A 22785-nucleotide genomic window follows, 5' to 3' on the forward strand; every position below is an offset into this window, starting at 1 on the left:
CGTTGAGGCATGTTTACCCCGAGATTTTGTCAGCTCTGCTGGCTTCGAACATACTGCCTTGGAAGTCAAGCTTTGGATTACGTGTTGAAACGGCTGCTCATGCAAAGGGACACGCTGCATATGGCGACCCGATGGTACCGAGGGTCCGTTTGTACGACGCGCATCACCTGAGAATCTACCGGTGCGTGAAAGAACACTCCATGTTGTCCTCTCCCGTGCTTTCCTTTGGATTTGTGTCGTCCCTCCTCTCTATTCGCTAGGTAGCTATCTAATGGAAAATGCTCGAGCTCTGCACGCCCATTGACTTCCAGGTAGGACACCGTTGCCACGGTCGTAGTTGTTGGTAAGTAGCGCGCTCTCTGACAGCTTGGAAGACCGATGAGAAGAATCTTTCCCGGATCTCGAACTGAGGACGCTTCAGTAATCAAATGCCACCGGAGCTGGTTTCCTATGTGCGCACATCACGCTGCATCGGTGTGGTTCCTTTCCTTGCTTCACCTGCTCTTTCCGGTCCAAGAGCACATGAAACCTCCGGCATGTCTGTCGCTGGGATGTTTCTTTAATCACTCCACTGAGATTTGAATAGCTTCTCTTAATCGAGGCCCCTTTTGTCGTTATTGCGTACAGGCGCAGCTCCCCTCCCCTTGTTGTCATTGACAGCATCATTGTGGATGGGGAGTGTATCTTATCTTACTGCTCATGCTAATGATCATTGTGAACCAAGCGGCCACGACGTCTGTCTCCTTTCTTCTTACCCTTCCTCTGCTCCGGAATTACATGTCACAAATGAATGTATTTACATATATTTTTAATGATAGATACATCAATTTGTATCCATTTCCGCGACAAATAATTTGGGATGGAGGGAGGAGCAAATTTTCAGAAGTCCTTCGTTTGCCAACAGATAGCAAAAAACCAGAGAGGGCAAAACTTACCACTAGTAGCGATACCAAGCGTACCTTTTTCCGTTAGCCATGAAGTCTCTGTTGTGCGACGCGATAAATACCGCCAGTGCAGAACCAAGTACCATCTCCTATATCCTACGCACATGGCACGATGCACAAAAGATTGGTCCAGCAGAACGAATAGTCGTGCAAGGAAAAAAACGCCCTGGACTAATAATGCTCTCTAGGTACGTGCACCGTGGTGGCGCGTGCGATTGCGACGTGGGGGCGCCGGGCCGGATCATGCTTGAGGAATAGTTGAGGGAGACCAAACCCACAGCGAAACCGCAGTGGGATTCCGTGACAAGCAGCTACATGACATTTGGGGCCCGGACGCCCGGTTAGGGTACACGAGGGATGGGGCTGGCCGGGCATCCACCGAATCCAGCCGGTGCACACCTCCCACCTCCCATTCCATCCCATGTAGCGTTTGGCATGTATGCTACTTGCCCTAAAGCTAGAGTAACTGACTCTGGGACAATTGACACGATCCAACCATGTGTATGCGGCCATCTAAGCGCTGATATATGAAGTTAAGATTACCAATCTACGTGCAGTATGGCCATCTCCACCGCACAACCCTAAACGGGCGTCCGGTTTGGCCGGATTTCGTCCCTTTGGAACGGCAATGGGTTCGCCCATATCCGCTTCTGTCCGTTGGGTCGTGGGTGCGCCTAACGCGCGGCCGCATCCCAAATCATGTCCGGGGTGGACGTGATAAAAAAACAGAAAAACTAAAATGAAATGCCCAAAAAAGTAAATAAACGCAAATATGAAAACATAAAACATAAGTTAACCATCACGGCCACAGAACGACCCAGTTTCACGGTTCACATTGCCATAATTAACATAAAAAACAAAATAAAAACCGCCGCCCGCGCGCTCCTGCCGTGCCCGTCGATGCTGTCGCCGTCGCCGTCTTCAGTGGCCGCCGTTGTCGTCGTCGTTGCTGACGAGGTTGACGTAGTCCGGCGGGAGGTGCCAGCACCACCTCCTCCCGTGGCGACGCCTCCCGCTCCGGTGACCGCGGCGGCGTGGAGCACCAGTTCACGCCCCATACGGCATCGGCCATCTCCGGAGCCGTGCACGACCAGCTCCACTGCTGGCCCACCAGGCCCAGGTGAAACGCGGCCACCGGCTCCTCCTCCATCACCTCCTCCGCCCTCATCATCTCCAGCTCGGGGATAGCGACATCGCCGGCCGCAGAGAGGGCCATCATCTCCTCGAGGCCCTCCCATTGGGGCTCATCGTGCGTGTTCATGGAGTCCTCCATGACACGTTGCATGAGCCGGGCCTCCTCCTCCGCTGTCATGCGAGGAGGTGGTGGTGGCATCGGAGATGGGGAAGGCGACGACGTGGGCGTGAGGCCGCGCACCTGGGGAGCAGGCGTGGCGCGCTCTCGACATGGCCGCCGCAGCCCCGACGACGTGCCGGCGAAGAACGAGGCGCGCCGCATGTCGTGCTCATCCCTTAGCCACGTGTCCCAGAGCACGGAGTCGGGGGCGTACCTGGAGTCGTAGTACGGGTCGTTCGGCAAGAGGCGGCGGCGGCGCTCGATCTCCTCGCGGCGCGCACGACCGCTCGTCGGGACCGGCGGGATCAGGACCCGGTCGACGAAAAGATGCCAGTTATTGGGGAGGTGTGTTGGGGAACGTACTATTTCAAAAAAAAATACCTACGGTCACGCAAGATCTATCTAGAAGAAGCATAGCAACGAGCGGGGAAAGTGTCTCCACGTACCCTCGTAGACCGAATGCAGAAGCATTTAGTAACGCGGTTGATGTAGTCGAACGTCTTCGTGATCCAACCGATCCAAGTACCGAACGCACGACACCTCCGCGGTCAGCACACGTTCAGCTCGGTGACATCCCTCGTGTTGGGGAACGTAGTATTTCAAAAAAATTCCTACGATCACGCAAGATCTATCTAGGAGAAGCATAGCAACGAGCGGGGAGAGTGTGTCCACGTACCCTCATAGACCGAAAGCGGAAGCGTTAAGTAACGCGGTTGATGTAGTCGAACGTCTTTGCGATCCAACCGATCAAGTACCGAACGCACGGCACCTCCGCGATCTGCACACGTTCAGCTCGGTGACGTCCCTCGAACTCTAGATCCAGCTGAGGCCAAGGGAGAGTTCCGTCAGCACGACGGCATGGTGACAGTGATGATGAAGTTACCGGCGCAGGGCTTCGCCTAAGCACTACGACGATATGACCGGGGTGGAAAACTGTGGAGGGGGCACCGCACACGGCTAAAGATCAACTTGTGTGTCTATGGGGTGCCCCCCTCCCCCGTATATAAAGGAGGGGAGGAGGAGACCGGCCGGCCACAAGGGGCGCGCCAAGGGGGGAGGAATCCTACTCCTAGTAGGAGTAGGTTTCCCCCTTTCCTAGTCCAACTAGGAGGAGAAGGAAGGAGAGGGAGAGGGAGAGGGAAAGAGGGGCCGCGCCCCTCCCCTAGTCCTATTCGGACTACCCTTGGGGGGGGGCGTGCCACCTCTTGGCTGCGGCCTTCTCTCTCCCCTAAGGCCCACTAAGGCCCATAACTTCCCCCCGGGGGGGGGGGGGTTCTGGTAACCCTCCGGCACTCCGGTTTTATCCGAAACTCTCCGGAACACTTCCGGTGTCCGAACAACATGGTCCAATATATCAATCTTTATGTCTCGACAATTTCGAGACTCCTCGTCATGTCCGTGATCATATCTGGGACTCCAAACAACCTTCGGTACATCAAATCACATAAACTCATAATACCAATCGTCATCGAACGTTAAGCGTGCAGACCCTACGGGTTCGAGAACTATGTAGACATGACGGAGACACCTCTCCGGTCAATAACCAATAGCGGAACCTGGATGCTCATATTGGTTCCTACGTATTCTACGAAGATCTTTATCGGTCAAACCGCATAACAACATACGTTGTTCCCTTTGTCATCGGTATGTTACTTGCCCGAGATTCGATCGTCGGTATCACCATACCTAGTTCAATCTCGTTACCGGCCTCTTTACTCGTTCCGTAATGCATCATCCCGTAACTAACTCATTAGTCACATTGCTTGCAAGGCTTATAGTGATGTGTATTACCGAGAGGGCCCAGAGATACCTCTTCGACAATCGGAGTGACGAATCCTAATCTCGATCTATGCCAACTCAACAAACACCATCGGAGACACCTGTAGAGCATCTTTATAATCACCTAGTTACGTTGTGACGTTTGATAGCACACTAAGTGTTCCTCCGGTATTCGGGAGTTGCATAATCTCATAGTCGTAGGAACATGTATAAGTCATGATGAAAGCAATAGCAATAAACTAAACGATCATAGTGCTAAGCTAACGGATGGGCCTTGTCCATCACATCATTCTCTAATGATGTGATCCCGTTCATCAAATGACGACACATGTCTATGGCTAGGAAACATAACCATCTTTGATAAACAAGCTAGTCAAGTAGAGGCGTACTAGGGACACTCTGTTTGTTGTATTCACACATGTACTAAGTTTCCGGTTAATACAATTCTAGCATGAATAATAAACATTTATCATGATATAAGGAAATGTAAATAACAACTTTATTATTGCCTCTAGGGCACATTTCCTTCAGTCTCCCACTTGCACTATAGTCAATAATCTAGATTACATAGTAATGATTCTAACACCCATGGAGTCTTGGTGCTGATCATGTTTTGCTCGTGAGAGAGGCTTAGTCAACGGGTCTGCAACATTCAGATCCATATGTATCTTGCAAATCTCTATGTCCCCTTCCGACACTTGATGATGGGTGGAATTGAAGCGTCTCTTGATGTGCTTGGTTTTCTTGTGAAATCTTGATTCCTTTGCCAAGGCAATTGCACCAATAGATTTTTATTGGACCCGATGCACTAGGTATGACACCTAGATCGGATATGAACTCCTTCATCCAGACTCCTTCATTTGTTGCTTCCTAAGCAGCTATGTACTCCGCTTCACACGTAGATCCCGTCACGACGCTATGTTTGGAACTACACCAACTGATAGCTCCACCATTCAATATAAATACGTATCCGGTTTGAGACTTAGAGCCATCTGGATCAGTGTCAAAGCTTGCATCGACGTAACCATTTACAACGAGCTCTTTGTCACCTCCATAAACGAGAAACATATCCTTAGTCCTTTTCAGGTATTTCAGGATGTTCTTGACCGCTGTCCAGTGATCCACTCCTGGATTACTTTGGTACCTCCCTACTATACTTATAGCAAGGCACGAATCAGGTCTTGTACACAGCATTGCATACATGATAGAACCTATGGCTGAGGCATAGGGAATGACTTTCATTTTCTCTCTGTCTTCTGCAGTGGTCGGGCATTGAGTCACGCTCAACTTCACACCTTGTAATACAGGCAAGAACCCTTTCTTTGACTGATCCATTTTGAAATTCTTCAAAATCTTATCAAGGTATGTGCTTTGTGAAAGTCCAATTAAGCGTCTTGATCTATCTCTATAGATCTTGATGCCCAATATGTAAGCAGCTTCACCGAGGTCTTTCATAGAAAAACTCTTATTCAAGTATCCTTTTATGCTATCCAGAAATTCTATATCATTTCCAATCAGCAATATGTCATCCACATATAATATCAGAAATGCTACAGAGCTCCCACTCACTTTCTTGTAAATATAGGCTTCTCCAAAAGTCTATATAAAACCATATGCTTTGATCACACTATCAAAACGTTTATCCCAACTCCGAGAGGCTTGCACCAGTCCATAAATGGATCGCTGGAGCTTGCACACTTTGTTAGCACCCTTTGGATCGACAAAACCTTCTGGTTGCATCATATACAACTCTTCTTCCAGAAATCCATTCAGGAATGCAGTTTTGACATCCATTTGCCAACTTTCATAATCATAAAATGCGGCAATTGCTAACATGATTCGGACAGACTTAAGCATCACTACGGGTGAGAAAGTCTCATCGTAGTCAACTCCTTGAACTTGTCGAAAACCTTTCGCAACAAGTCGAGCTTTATAGACAGTAACATCACCGTCAGCGTCAGTCTTCTTCTTGAAGATCCATTTATTTTCTATGGCTTGCCGATCATCGGGCAAGTCAACCAAAGTCCACACTTTGTTCTCATACATGGATCCCATCTCAGATTTCATGGCCTCAAGCCATTTCGCGGAATCTGGGCTCATCATCGCTTCCTCATAGTTCGTAGGTTCGTCATGGTCAAGTAACATGATGTCCAGAACCGGATTGCCGTACCACTCTGGTGCGGACCTGACTCTGGTTGACCTACAAGGTTCGGTAGTAACTTGATCAGAAGCTTCATTATCATCATCATTAGCTTCCTCACTAATTGGTATAGGAATCACTGGAACTGATTTCTGTGATGAGCTACTTTCCAATGAGGGAGCAAGTACAATTACCTCATCAAGTTCTACTTTCCTCCCACTCACTTCTTTCGAGAGAAACTCCTTCTCTAGAAAGGATCCATTCTTAGCAACGAAAATCTTGCCTTCGGATCTGTGATAGAAGGTGTACCCAACAGTTTCCTTTAGGTATCCTATGAAGACACATTTCTCCGATTTGGGTTCGAGCTTATCAGGTTGAAGCTTTTTCACATAAGCATCGCAGCCCCAAACTTTAAGAAACGACAACTTGGGTTTCTTGCCAAACCACAGTTCATATGGTGTCGTCTCAACGGATTTAGATGGTGCCCTATTTAACGTGAATGCAGCCGTCTCTAAAGCATAACCCCAAAATGATAGCGGTAAATCAGTAAGAGACATCATAGATCGCACCATATCTAATAAAGTGCGGTTACGACGTTCGGACACACCATTACGCTGTGGTGTTCCGGGTGGCGTGAGTTGCGAAACTATTCCACATTGTTTCAAATGAAGACCAAACTCGTAACTCAAATATTCACCTCCACGATCAGATCGTAGAAACTTTATTTTCTTGTTATGATGATTTTTCACTTCACTCTGAAATTCTTTGAACTTTTCAAATGTTTCAGACTTATGTTTCCTCGAGTAGATATACCCATATCTGCTCAAATCATTTGTGAAGGTCAGAAAATAATGGTACCCACCGCGAGCCTCAACACTCATTGGACCGCATACATCGGTATGTATTATTTTCAATAAGTCAGTGGCTCGCTCCATAGTTCCGGAGAACGGAGTCTTAGTCATCTTGCCCATGAGGCATGGTTCGCAAGCATCAAGTGGTTCATAATCAAGTGATTCCAAAAGCCCATCAGCATGGAGTTTCTTCATGCGCTTTACACCAATATGACCTAAATGGTAGTGCCACAAATAAGTTGCAGTATCATTATTAAACTCATATCTTTTGGCTTCAACACTATGAATATGTGTATCACTACTATCCAGATTTAATAAAAATAGACCACTCATCAAGGGTGCATGACCATAAAAGATATTACTCATATAAATAGAACAACCATTATTCTCTGATTCAAATGAATAACCGTCTCGCATCAAACAAGATCCAGATATAATGTTCATGCTTAACGCTGGCACCAAATAACAATTATTCAGGTCTAAAACTAATCCCGAAGGTAGATGTAGAGGTAGTGTGCCGACGGCGATCACATCGACTTTGGAACCATTTCCCACGCGCATCGTCACCTCGTCCTTAGCCAATCTTCGCTTAATCCGTAGCCCCTGTTTCGAGTTGCAAATATGAGCAATAGAACCAGTACCAAATACCCAGGCACTACTGCGAGCATTAGTAAGGTTCACATCAATAACATGTATATCAAATATACCTTTCACTTTGCCATCCTTCTTATCCGCCAAATACTTGGGGCAGTTCCGCTTCCAGTGACCAGTCCCTTTGCAATAGAAGCACTCAATCTCAGGCTTAGGTCCAGATTTGGGTTTCTTCACTTGAGCAGCAACTTGCTTGCCATTCTTCTTGAAGTTTCCCTTCTTCCCTTTACCTTTTTTCTTGAAACTAGTGGTCTTGTTGACCATGAACACTTGATGCTCCTTCTTGATTTCTACCTCCGCAGCCTTTAGCATTGCGAAGAGCTCGGGAATTATCTTATCCATTCCTTGCATATTATAGTTCATCACGAAGCTTTTGTAGCTTGGTAGCAGTGATTGAAGAACTCTGTCAATGACACTATCAACCGGAAGATTAACTCCCAGTTGAGTCAAGTGATTATGATACCCAGACATTTTGAGTATATGTTCACTGACAGAACTATTCTCCTTCATTTTGCAGCTGTAGAACTTATTGGAGACTTCATATCTCTCAATCCGGGTATTTGCTTGAAATATTAACTTCAACTCCTGGAACATCTCATATGCTCCATGACGTTCAAAACGTCGTTGAAGTCCCGGTTCTAATCCTTAAAGCATGGCACACTGAACTATCGAGTAGTCATCAGCTTTGCTCTGCCAGGCGTTCACAACATCCAGCGTTGCTCCTGCAGCGGGTCTTGCACCTAGCAGTGCTTCCAGGACGTAATTCTTCTGTGCAGCAATGAGGATAATCCTCAAGTTACGTACCCAGTCCGTGTAGTTGCTACCATCATCTTTCAACTTAGCTTTCTCTAGGAACGCATTAAAATTCAACGGAACAGTAGCATGGGCCATTTATCTACAACAACATAGACATGCAAAATACTATCAGGTACTAAGTTCATGATAAATTAAAGTTCAATTAATCATATTACTTAAGAACTCCCACTTAGATAGGCATCCGTCTAATCATCTAAGTGATCACGTGATCCATATCAACTAAACCATGTCTGATCATCACGTGAGATGGAGTAGTTTTCAATGGTGAACATCACTATGTTGATCATATCTACTATATGATTCACGCTCGCCCTTTCGGTCTCAGTGTTCCGAGGCCATATCTGCATGTGCAAAACTGGCTTGTACCCGTTGTATGTGAATGTAGAGCTTATCACACCCGATCATCACGTGGTGTCTCAGCACGACGAACTGTCGCAACGGTGCATACTCAGGGAGAACACTTGTACCTTGAAATTTAGTGAGAGACCATCTTATAATGCTACCGCCGTACTAAGCAAAATAAGATGCATAAAGGATAAACATCACATGCAATCAATATAAGTGATATGATATGTCCATCATCATCTTGTGCCTTTGATCTCCATCTCCAAAGCACCATCATGATCGCCATCGTCACCGGCTTGACACCTTGATCTCCATCGTAGCATCGTTGTCGTCTCGCCAACTATTGCTTCTACGACTATCGCTACCGCTTAGTGATAAAGTAAAGCAATTACATGGCGATTGCATTTCATACAATAAAGCGACAACCATATGGCTCCTGCCAGTTGCCGATAACTATTACAAAACATGATCATCTCATACAACAAATTATATATCATCACGTCTTGACCATATCACATCACATCAAGCCCTGCAAAAACAAGTTAGACGTCCTCTACTTTGTTGTTGCAAGTTTTACGTGGCTGCTACGGGCTTAGCAAGAACCGTTCTTACCTACGCATCAAAACCACAACGATTTTTTGTCGTGCTGTCTTGACCTTCAACAAGGACCGGGCGTAGTCACACTCGATTCAACTAAAGTTGGAGAAACAGACACCCACTAGCCACTTGTGTGCGAAGCATGGCGGTAGAACCAGTCTCATGAACGCGGTCATGTAATGTCGGTCTGGGCCGCTTCATCCAACAATACCGCCGAATCAAAGTATGACATGCTGGTAAGCAGTATGACTATCATCGCCCACAACTCTTTGTGTTCTACTCGTGCATATAACATCTACGCATAGACCTGGCTCGGATGCCACTGTTGGGGAACGTAGTATTTCAAAAAAATTCCTACGATCATGCAAGATCTATCTAGGAGAAGCATAGCAACGAGCGGAGAGAGTGTGTCCACGTACCCTCGTAGACCGAAAGCGGAAGCGTTAAGTAACACGGTTGATGTAGTCGAACGTCTTCGCGATCCAACCGATCACGTACCGAACACATGGCACCTCCTGAAGGAAATATGCCCTAGAGGCAATAATAAAGTTATTATTTATTTCCTCATATCATGATAAATGTTTATTATTCATGCTAGAATTGTATTACCCGGGAAACATAATACATGTGTGAATACATAGACAAATATAGTGTCACTAGTATGCCTCTACTTGACTAGCTCGTTAATCAAAGATGGTTGAGTTTCCTAAACCATAGACATGAGTTGTCATTTGATTAACGGGATCACATCATTAGGAGAATGATGTGATTGACTTGACCCATTCTGTTAGCTTAGCACATGATTGTTTAGTTACTGCTATTGCTTTCTTCATGACTTATACATGTTCCTATGACTATGAGTTATGCAACTCCCGATTACCGGAGGAACACTTTGTGTGCTACCAAACGTCACAACGTAACTGGGTGATTATAAAGGTGCTCTACAGGTGTCTCCGATGGTACTTGTTGAGTTGGCATAGATCAAGATTAGGATTTGTCACTCCGATTGTCGGAGAGGTATCTCCGGGCCCTCTCGGTAATGCACATCACAATAAGCCTTGTAAGCAATGTGACTAATGAGTTAGTTGCTGGATGATGCATTACGTAACGAGTAAAGAGACTTGCCGGTAACGAGATTGAGCTAGGTATTGAGATACCGACGATCGAATCTCGGGCAAGTAACATACCGATGACAAAGGGAACAATGTATGTTGTTATGCGGTTTGACCGATAAAGATCTTCGTATCATATGTGGGAGCCAATATGAGCATCCAGGTTCCGCTATTGGTTATTGGCCGGAGACGTGTCTCGGTCATGTCTACATAGTTCTCGAACCCGTAGGGTCCACGCGCTTAAAGTTCGGTGACGATCGGTATTATGAGTTTTTGTGTTTTGATGTACCGAAGGTAGTTCGGAGTCCCGGATATGATCATGGACATGACAAGGAGTCTCGAAATGGTCAAGACGTAAAGATAAATATATTGGACGACTATATTCGGACACCGGAAGTGTTCCGGGTGGTTTCGGAGAAAACCAGAGTGCCGGAGGGTTACCGGAACCCCTCGGGAGAAATAGTGGGCCTTATGGGCCTTAGTGGAGAGAGAGAGGGCTGGCCTAGGGCAGGCCGCTCGCCCCTCCTCCTCTGGTTCGAATTGGACTAGGAGAGGGGGGGCGGCGCCTCCCTTTCCTTCTCCCTCTCCCCCTTCCTTTCCCCCTCCTAGTAGGAGTAGGAAAGAGGGGAGTCCTACTCCTACTAGGAGGAGGACTCCTCCTCCTGGCGCGCCCTACAGGGGCCGGCCGGCCTCCCCCCTTGCTCCTTTATATATGGGGGCAGGGGGCACCTCTAGACACACAAGTTGATCTGTTGATCTCTCCCAGCCGTGTGCGGTGCCCCCCTCCACCATAATCCACCTCGATCATATCGTAGTGGTGCTTAGGCGAAGCCCTGCGTCGATAGCATCATCATCACCATCATCATGCCGTCGTGCTGACGAAACTCTCCGGTGAAGCTTTGCTGGATCGGAGCTCGCGGGGCGTCATCGAGCTGAACGTGTGCTGAACTCGGAGGTGCCGTGCGTTCGGTACTTGGATCGATCGGATCGTGAAGACGTACGACTACATCAACCGCGTTGTGCTAATGCTTCCGCTTTCGGTCTACGAGGGTACGTGGACACACTCTCCCCTCTCGTTGCTATGCATCACCATGATTCTGTGTGTGCGTAGGAATTTTATTGAAATTACTACGTTCCTCGACACCTCCGTGATCTGCACACGTTCAGCTTGGTGACGTTCCTCGAACTCTAGATCCAGCTGAGGCCGAGGGAGAGTTTCGTCAGCACGACGGCATGGTGACGGTGATGATGAAGTTACCGGCGCAGGGCTTCGCCTAAGCACTACGACGATATGACCGAGGTGGAAAATTGTGGAGGGGGGCACCGCACACGGCTAAAGATCAACTTGTGTGTCTATGGGGTGCCCCCTCCCCCATATATAAAGGAGGGGAGGAGGGGGCCGGCCGGCCACAAGGGGCGCGCCAAGGGGGGAGGAATCCTACTCCTAGTAGGAGTAGGTTTCCCCCTTTCCTAGTCTAACTAGGAGGAGAAGGAAGGAGAGGGAGAGGGAGACGGAAAAAGGGGCCGCGCCCCCTCCCCTAGTCCTATTCGGACTCCCCTTGGGGGGGCGCGAGCCACCTCTTGGCTGCGGCCCTCTCTCTCCCCTAAGGCCCACTAAGGCCCATAACTTCTCGTCGGGGGGGGGGGGGAGGGGGTCCGGTAATCCTCCGGCACTCCAGTTTTATCCGAAACTCTCCGGAACACTTCCGGTGTCTGAACAACATGGTCCAATATATCAATCTTTATGTCTCGACCATTTCGAGACTCCTCGTCATGTCCGTGATCATATCCGGGACTCCGAACAACCTTCGGGACATCAAATCACATAAACTCATAATACCAATCGTCATCGAACGTTAGGCGTGCAGACCCTACGGGTTCGAGAACTATGTAGACATGACCGAGAAACATCTCCGGTCAATAACCAATAGTGGAACCTGGATGCTCATATTGGCTCCTACATATTCTACGAAGATCTTTATCGGTCAAACCGCATAACAACATAAGTTGTTCCCTTTATCATCGGTATGTTACTTGCCCGAGATTCGATCATCGGCATCATCATACCTAGTTCAATCTCGTTACCGGAAAGTCTCTTTACTCACTCCGTAATACTTCACCCCACAACTAACTCATTAGTCACATTGCTTGCAAGGCTTATAGTGATAAGCATTACCGAGAGGGCCCAGAGATACCTCTCCGAAACACGGAGTGACAAATACTAATCTCGATCTATGCCAACCCAACAAATACCTTCGAAGACACTTGTAGAGCATCTTTATAATCAGCCATTTACGTTGTGATGTTTGATAGCACACAAAGTGTTCCTCCGGTATTCGGGAGTTACATAATCTCATAGTCTGAGGAACATGTATAAGTCATGAAGAAAGCAGTAGCAATGAAACTTTAATGATCATAATGCTAAGCTAACGAATGGGTCTTGTCCATCACATCATTCTCCTAATGATGTGATCCCGTTCATCAAATGTCAACACATGTCTATGGTTAGGAAACATAACCATCTTTGATAAACGAGCTAGTCAAGTAGAGGCATGCTAGGGACACTTATGTTTTGTCTATGTATTCACACATGTACTAAGTTTCCTGTTAATACAATTCTAGCATGAATAATAAACATTTATCATGAAATAAGGAAATAAATAATAACTTTATTATTGCCTCTAGGGCATATTTCCTTCAGTCTCCCACTTGCACTAGAGTCAATAATCTAGTTCACATCGCCATGTGATTTAGCACCAAGAGTTCACATCACCATGTGATAGTTCACATCGCCATGTGACTAATACCCAAAGGGTTTTACTAGAGTCAATAATCTAGTTCACATCGCTATGTGATTAACACCCAAAGAGTACTAAGGTGTGATCATGTTTTTGCTTGTGAGAGAAGCTTATTCAATGGGTCTGTCACATTCAGAGTCGTATGCATTTTGCAAATTTTCTATGTCTACAATGCTCTGCATGGAGCTACTCTAGCTAATTGCTCCCACTTTCAATATGTATCCAGATTGAGACTCAGAGTCATCCGGATCGGTGTAAAAGCTTGCATCGGCATAACTCTTTACGACGAACTCTTTATGACCTCCATAGCTGAGAAATATCTCCTTAGTCTTCTAAGGATAATTTTGACCGCTGTCAAGTGATCCACTCCTGGATCAATATCGTACCCCCTTGTCAAACTCATGGCAAGGTACACAATAGGTTTTGGTACACAACATAGCATACTTTATAGAACCTATGGCTGAGGCATAGGGAATGACTTTCATTCTCTTTCTATTTTCTGTCGTGGTCGTGTTTTGAGTCTTACTCAACTTTACACCTTGCAATACAGGCAAGAACTCCTTCTTTGACTGTTCCATTTTGAACTACTTCAAAAGTCCTGTCAAGGTATGTACTCATTGAAAAACCTTATCAAGCGTCTTGATCTATCTCTATAGATCTTGATGCCCAATATGTAAGCAGCTTCACCGAGGTCTTTGTTTGAAAAAATCCTTTCAAACACTCCTTTATGCTTTCCAGAAAATTCTACATCATTTCTGATCAACAATATGTCATTCACCTATACTTATCAGAAAGTCTATAGTGCTCCCACTCACTTTCTTGTAAATACAGGCTTCTCCGCAAGTTTGTATAAAACTATATGCTTTGATCAACTTATCAAAGCGTATATTCCAACTCCGAGATGCTTGCACCAGTCCATAGATGGATCGCTGGAGCTTGCACATTTTGTTAGCACCTTTAGGATTGACAAAACCTTCTGGTTGCATCATATACAACTCTTCTTTTAGAAATACATTAAGGAATGTAGTTTTGACATCCATTTGCCAGATTTCATAAAATGTGGCAATTGCTAACATGATTCGGACAGACTTAAGCATCGCTACGAGTGAGAAAATCTCATCGTAGTCAACACCTTGAACTTGTCAAAATCCTTTTTCGACAAGTCTAGCTTTGTAGATAGTAACACTACTATCAGCGTCCATGTTCCTCTCGAAGATCCATTTATTTTCTATTTCTTGCCGATCATCGGGCAAGTCAACCAAAGTCCACACTTTGTTCTCATACATGGATCCCATCTCAGCTTCATGGCCTCAAGCCATTTCGCAGAATCTGGGCTCATCATCGCTTGCTCATAGTTCGTAGGTTCGTCATGGTCAAGTAACATGACCTACAGAACAGGATTACCGTACCACTCTGGTGCGGATTTTACTCTGGTTGACCTACGAGGTTCGGTAGTAACTTGATCTGAAGTTTCATGATCATCATCATTAACTTCCTCACTAATTGGTGTAGGCATCACTGGAACTGATTTCTGTGATGAACCATTTTCCAATTCGAGAGAAGGTACAACTACCTCATCAAGTTCTACTTTCCTCCCACTCACTTCTTTCGAGAGAAACTCCTTCTCTAGAAAGGATCCATTCTTAGCAACAAATGTCTTGGCTTCAGAACTGTGATAGAAGGTGTACCCAACAGTTTCCTTTGGGTATCCTATGAAGACGCACTTCTCCGATTTGGGTTCGAGCTTATCAGGTTGAAGCTTTTTCACATAAGCATCGCAGCCCCAAACTTTAAGAAACGACAACTTTGGTTTCTTGCTAAACGACAGTTCATATGGTGTCATCTCAACGGATTTAGATGGTGCCCTATTTAACGTGAATGCAGGTGTCTGTAATGCATAACCCCAAAACGATAGTGGTAAATCGGTAAGAGACATCATAGATCGCACCATATCTAATAAAGTGCGGTTACGACGTTCGGACACACCATTATGCTGTGGTGTTCCAGGTGGCGTGAGTTGCGAAACGATTCCACATTGTTTCAAATAAAGATCAAACTTGTAACTCAAATATTCGCCTCCGCGATCAGATAGTAGAAACTTTATCTTCTTGTTACGATGATTTTCTACTTCACTCTGAAATTCTTTGAACTTTTCAAATGTTTCAGACTTATGTTTCATTAAGTAGATATACCCATATCTTCTCAAATCATCTGTGAAGGTCAAAAAATAATGATACCCGCCGCGAGCCTCAACACTCATTGGACCGCATACATCGGTATGTATTATTTCCAATAAGTCAGTGGCTCGCTCCATTGTTCCGGAGAACGGAGTCTTAGTCATCTTTCCCATGAGGCATGGTTCGCAAGCATCAACTGGTTCATAATCAAGTGATTCCAAAAGCCCATCAGCATGGAGTTTCTTCATGCGCTTTACACCAATATGACCTAAACGGTAGTGCCACAAATATGTTGCACTATCATTACCAACTTTGCATATTTTGGCATCAATATTATGAATATGTGTATCACTACGATCGAGATTCAATAAACCATTCACCTTGGGTGTATGACCACAGAAGGTTTTATTCATGTAAACAGAATAACAATTATTCTTTGATTTAAATGAATAACCGTATCACAATAAACATGATCCAATCATATTATGCTCAACGCAAACACCAAATAACATTTATTTGAGGTTCAACACTAATCCCGAAGGTAAAGGGAGTGTGCGATGGTGATCTTATCAACCTTTGGAATCATTTCCAACACACATCGTCACCTCATCCTCAACTAGTCTGTGTTCATTTTGTAACTCCTGTTTCAAGTTACTAATCATAGCAACTGAACGAGTATCAAATACCCAGGGGCTACTATGAACACTAGTAAAGTACACATCAATAACATGTATATCATATATACTTTTGTTCACTTTGCCATCCTTCTTATCCGCCAAGTATTTGGGGCAGTTCCGCTTCCAGTGACCATTTCCTTTGCAGTAGAAGCACTCAGTTTCAGGCTTGGGTCTAGCTTTGGACTTCTTCATGGGAGTGGCAACTTGCTTGCCATTCTTCTTGAAGTTCCCTTTCTCCCCCTTGCCCTTTTACTTGAAACTAGTGGTCTTTTCAACCATCAACACTTGATGCTTTTCTTGATTTCTACCTTCGCCGATTTCAGCATCGCGAAGAGCTCGGGGAATCGTTTTCGTCATCCCTTGCATATTATAGTTCATCAAGAAGTTCCAGTAACTTGGTGATAGTGACTAGAGAACTCTGTCAATCATTATCTTATCTGTAAGATTAACTCTCACTTGATTCAAGCGATTGTAGTACTCAGACATTCTGAGCACATGCTCACTGGTTGAGCTATTCTCCTCCATCTTGTAGGCAAAGTACTTTGTCAGAGGTCTCATACCTCTCGACTCGGGCATGAGTCTGAAATACCAATTTCATCTCTTAGAACATCTCATATGCTCCGTGACATTTCAAAACATTTTTGAAGTCCCGTTTATAAGCCGTAAAGCATGGTGCACTAAACTATCAAGTAGTCATCATACCGAGCTTGTCAAACGTCATAACGCGTGTATCTGCTCCTGCAATAGTTATGTCACCTAGCGGTGCATCAAGGACATAATTCTTCTGTGCAGCAATGAGGATAATCCTCAGATCATGGACCTAGTCCGCATCATTGCTACTATCATCTTTCAACTTAGTTTTCTCTAGGAACATATCAAAAAATAAAACAGGGGAGCTATACGCGAGCTATTGATCTACAACATAGATATGCAAATACAATCAGGACTAAGTTCATGATAAATTAAAGTTCAATTAATCATATTACTTAAGAACTCCCACTTAGATAGACATCCCTCTAGTCATCTAAATGATCACGTGATCCATATCAACTAAACCATGTCCGATCATCACGTGAGATGGAGTAGTTTTCAATGGTGAACATCACTATGTTGATCATATCTACTATATGATTCACGTTCGATCTTTCGATCTCAGTGTTCCGAGGCCATATCTGCATATGCTAGGCTCGTCAAGTTTAACCCGAGTATTCTGCGTGTGCAAAACTGGCTTGCTCCCGTTGTATGTGAACGTAGAGCTTATCACGCCCGATCATCACGTGGTGTCTCGGCATGACGAACTGTAGCAACGGTGCATACTCAGGGAGAACACTTATACCTTGAAATTTAGTAAGGGATCATCTTATAATGCTGCCGCCGTACTAAGCAAAATAAGATGCACAAAAGATAAACATCACATGCAATCAAAATATGTGACATGATATGGCCATCATCATCTTATGCTCATGATCTCCATCACCGAAGCATTGTCATGATCTCCATCGTCACCGACGCGACACCTTGATCTCCATCGTAGCATCGTTGTCGTCTCGCCAACTATTGCTTCTATGACTATCGCTACCGCTTAGTGACAAAGTAAAACAATTACATGGCGATTGTATTGCATACAATAAAGCGACAACCATATGGCTCCTGCCAGTTGCCGATAACTCTGTTACAAAACATGATCATCTCATACAACAATTTGTATCACATCATGTCTTGACCATATCACATCACAGCAAGCCCTGCAAAAACAAGTTAGACGTCCTCTACTTTGTTGTTGCAAGTTTTACGTGGCTGCTACGGGCTTCTAGCAAGAACCGTTCTTACCTACGCATCAAAACCACAACGATTTTTCGTCAAGTGTGCTATTTTAACCTTCAACAAGGACCGGGCATAGTCAAACTCGATTCAACTAAAGTTGGAGAAACAGACACCCGCTAGCCACCTGTGTGCGAAGCACGTCGGTAGAACCAGTCTCATGAACGCGGTACTGCAATGTCGGTCCGGGCCGCTTCATCCAACAATACCGCCGAATCAAAGTAAGACGTTGCTGGTAAGCAATATGACTATTATCGCCCACAACTCTTTGTGTTCTACTCGTGCATGTAACATCTACGCATAGACCTGGCTTGGATGCCACTATTGGGGAACGTAGTATTTAAAAAAAATTACCTACGATCACGCAAGATCTATCTAGGAGAAGCATAGCAACGAGCGGGGAGAGTGTGTCCATGTACTCTCGTAGACCGAAAGCGGAATCATTTAGTAACGCGGTCGATGTAGTCGAACGTCTTCGCGATCCAACTGATCCAAGTACCGAACGCATGGCACCTCCGCGATCAGCACACATTCAGCTCGGTGACGTCCCTCGAACTCTTGATCCAGTTGAGGCTGAGGGAGAGTTCCGTCAGCACAACGCCGTGGTGACGGTGATGATGAAGTTACCGGCGCAAGGCTTCGCCTAAGCACTACGACGATATGACCGAGGTGTGTAACTGTGGAGGGGGGCACCGCACACGGCTAAAAGATCAACTTGTGTGTTCTAGGGTGCCCTGATACGTCCCCAACGTATCTATAATTTTTGATTGCTTCATGCTATATTATATTCTGTTTTGGATGTTTAACGGGCTTTATTATACACTTTTATATTATTTTTGGGACTAACCTATTAACCAGAGGCCCAGCCCAAATTGCTGTTTTTTGCCTATTTCAGAGTTTCGCAGAAAAAGAATATCAAACGGAATGAAACCTTCAGGAACGTGATTTTCGGAGCGAATGGGATCCAGAGGACTTGGACCCTACGTCAAGAAAGCAACCAGGAGAGCACAAGGCAGGGGGCGCGCCCTCCACTCTCGTGGGGCCCACATTGCTCCACCGACGTACTTCTTCCTCCTATATATACCTACGTACCCCCAAACCAACAGAAGCATCCACGAAAACCTAATTCCACCGCCGCAACCTTCTGTACCCGTGAGATCCCATCTTGGGGCCTTTTCCGGCGTCCTGCCGGAGGGGGCATTGATCACGGAGGGCTTCTACATCAACACCATAGCCTCTCCGATGATGTGTGAGTAGTTTACCTCAGACCTTCGGGTCCATAGTTATTAGCCAGATGGCTTCTTCTCTCTCTTTGGATCTCAATACAAAGTTCTCCACGATTCTCGTGGAGATCTATTCGATGTAATCTTCTTTTGCGGTGTGTTTGTTGAGACCGATGAATTGTGGGTTTATGATCAAGTTTATCTATGAACAATATTTGAATCTTCTCTGAATTCTTTTATGTATGATATGTTATCTTTGCAAGTCTCTTCGAATTATCAGTTTGGTTTGGCCTACTAGATTGATCTTTCTTGCAATGGGAGAAGTGCTTAGCTTTGGGTTCAATCTTGCGGTGTCCTTTCCCAGTGACAGCAGGGGCAGCAAGGCACGTATTGTATTGTTGCCATCGAGGATAACAAGATGGGGTTTATATCATATTGCATGAGTTTATCCCTCTACATCATGTCATCTTACTTAAAGCGTTACTCTGTTCATTTGAACTTAATACTCTAGATGCATGCTGGATAGCGGCCGATGTGTGGAGTAATAGTAGTAGATGCAGGCAGGAGTCGGTCTACTTGTCACGGATGTGATGCCTATATACATGATCATACCTAGATATTCTCATAACTATGCTCAATTCTATCAATTGCTCAACAGTAATTTATTCACCCACCGTAATACTTATGCTCTTGAGAGAAGCCACTAGTGAAACCTATGGCCCCCGGGTCTATTTTCCATCATATTAATCTTCCAACACTTAGCTATTTTTATTGCCTTTTATTTTACTTTGCATCTTTATTATAAAAATACCAAAAATATTATCTTATCATATCTTTCAGATCTCATTTTCGTAAGTGACCGTGAAGGGATTGACAACCCCTTTATTGCGTTGGTTGCGAGGTTTTTATTTGTTTGTGTAGGTGCGAGGGACTTGAGGGTGGCCTCCTACTGGATTGATACCTTGGCTCTCAAAACTGAGGGAAATACTTACGCTACTTTACTGCGTCACCCTTTCCTCTTCAAGGGAAAACCAACGTAGTGCTCAAGAGGTAGCATGCCCCTGCCCCCGTATATAAAGGAGGGAGAGGGAGAGGCAGCCGGCCCTAGGGGGGCGCGCCAAGGTGTGGAGTCCTACTAGGACTCCCTAGTCCTAGTAGGATTCCACCTCCCACACGGAGTAGGAAAGGGGAAGGGAGAAAGTGAAGGAAAGGGGGGGACCCCTTCTCCTAGTCCTAATCGGCCTCCTGCCCAAGGGGGGGGCACTAGCCCCTTGTGGGCTGGTGTGCTTCACTCTTATGGCCCATAAGGCCCATAACTTCTCCCGGGGGGTTCCTGTAACCTCCCGGTACTCCGAAAAATACCCGAACTTCTCCGGAACCATTCCGATGTCCGAATATAGCCATCCAATATATCAATCTTTATGTCTCGAGCATTTCGAGACTCCTCGTCATGTCCGTGATCTCATACGGGACTCCGAACAAACTTCGGTTCATCAAATCACATAACTCATAATATAAATCGTCATCGAACGTTAAGCGTGCGGACCCTACGGGTTCGAGAACTATGTAGACATGACCGAGACACATCTCCGATCAATAACCAATAGTGGAACCTAGATGCTCATATTGGCTCCTACATATTCTACGAAGATCTTTATTGGTCAAACCGCATAACAACATACGTTGTTCCCTTTGTCATCGGTATGTTACTTGCCCAAGATTCGATCGTCGGTATCATCATACCTAGTTCAATCTCGTTACCGGCAAGTCCCTTTACTCGTTCCGTAATACTTCACCCCGCAACTAACTCATTAGTCACATTGCTTGCAAGGCTTATAGTGCTGAGCATTACCGAGAGGGCCCAGAGATACCTCTCCGAAACACGGAGTGAGAAATCCTAATCTCGATCTATGCCAACCCAACAAATACCTTCGGAGACACCTGTAGAGCATCTTTATAATCACCCGTTTACGTTGTGACGTTTGATAGCACACAAAGTGTTCCTCCGGTATTCGGGAGTTGCATAATCTCATAGTCTGAGGAACATGTATAAGTCATGAGAGAAAGCAGTAGCAATGAAACTGTAACGATCATAATGCTAAGCTAACGAATGGGTCTTGTCCATCACATCATTCTCCTATTGATGTGATCCCGTTCATCAAATGTCAACACATGTATATGGTTAGGAAACATAACCATATTTGATAAAGGAGCTAGTCAAGTAGAGGCATACTAGGGACACTTATGTTTTGTCTATGTATTCACACATGTACCAAGTTTCCGGTTAATACAATTCTAGCATGAATAATAAACATTTATCATGAAATAAGGAAATAAATAATAACTTTATTATTGCCTCTAGGGCATATTTCCTTCAAGGTGGACGTCGCTCCACGGGAGCGGCGTCCTCGTCTCCCAATAACGCCGGCATACATCCGCTCTGATGTACTGCCGGTCGCGCTCGCCGCCGGCCGTATGGCCGATGGTGAATGGGGCAGGCGTGGGGGGCCACGCGGTGGTGGTGGTGATGCGGGCTCCTCTTTCATGGAGCCGCGGCGGCGGCCCGAGGACGAGCCAGCCTCGCGGTCGTGCTTCCCCTTGCGGCCGTGGTTCCAGAACCCGATGGCTGCGAGGCGGCCGGCCGGCGAGATCGAGGACGGGGAGAGGATAAGCTAGGGTTTGAGGCGTGTCGGGTTTCGAGGAGGCAGCACGGGCTGGAGTGGGGAGTGTGGACGACGACTGGTCCACGGCTTCCCCATTTAAGAAGGACGGCGACCGTTCGCCTGGGCGGATGACAGGTGGGGCCGACCGCGCGTGCGCATTAATGTCGGCTGGTGGGAGGTAGGTGGCCGCGTGCCACGCGGCCCCGAAGCGGACGAGCGATGCGTCCGTTTGCTGTCCGTCGCGACCCAAACCCGGCGCAAGTTTGCGCTCGAAATGGATCGGCCCGGACACAAAACGGACCAGATGGGTTCAGGCCGTCGCGCTGGGCCGTCTGGTTTGTCCCTTTTACCCCAAATGGACGGGGCCTGACGGGATGGGGTCGTGCGGTGGAGTTGGTAATAGCTGGTAAAAACTACATTCCGCTAACCAGGGGTAACTCAGTTGGTTAGGTTTCTTACGGTGGTACTGGTCCTGTAGTGACTTCGTCTCACAGAGTTTAGTGTATGTGTGGTTATATGAGTGTCTGTGTCTGTATTGTGTTTTACTCCCTCCGTCCGGAAATACTTGTCGCATAAATGGATAAAAATGGATGTATCTAGAACTAAAATACGTCTAGATACATCCATTTCGCTGACAAGTATTTCCGGACGGAGGGAGTAAAAAATACACTTGAGTTGAAACCAACTTTTTTTCCTTTTATTTTTCGAATACAACCAACTATTTGTATGTGTGTACGTAAGATTGGTCTAGCTACTGAGTTCAGGCTTCTGTGGCAACGATGATGGTGGGAGCGATGTCGGTGACGCGGCAATGGTTGCGGTAGTCGGCTCTTCTTCGGCGTGTCCACGGTATTGCCTCGGTTTGCTTGTTGCTATGGAGTCGAAGCTACGGCGGCG

This window comes from Aegilops tauschii, chromosome 4, assembly GCF_002575655.3.
Source record: "Aegilops tauschii subsp. strangulata cultivar AL8/78 chromosome 4, Aet v6.0, whole genome shotgun sequence".
In the NCBI taxonomy this organism is placed as follows: Eukaryota; Viridiplantae; Streptophyta; class Magnoliopsida; order Poales; family Poaceae; genus Aegilops; species Aegilops tauschii.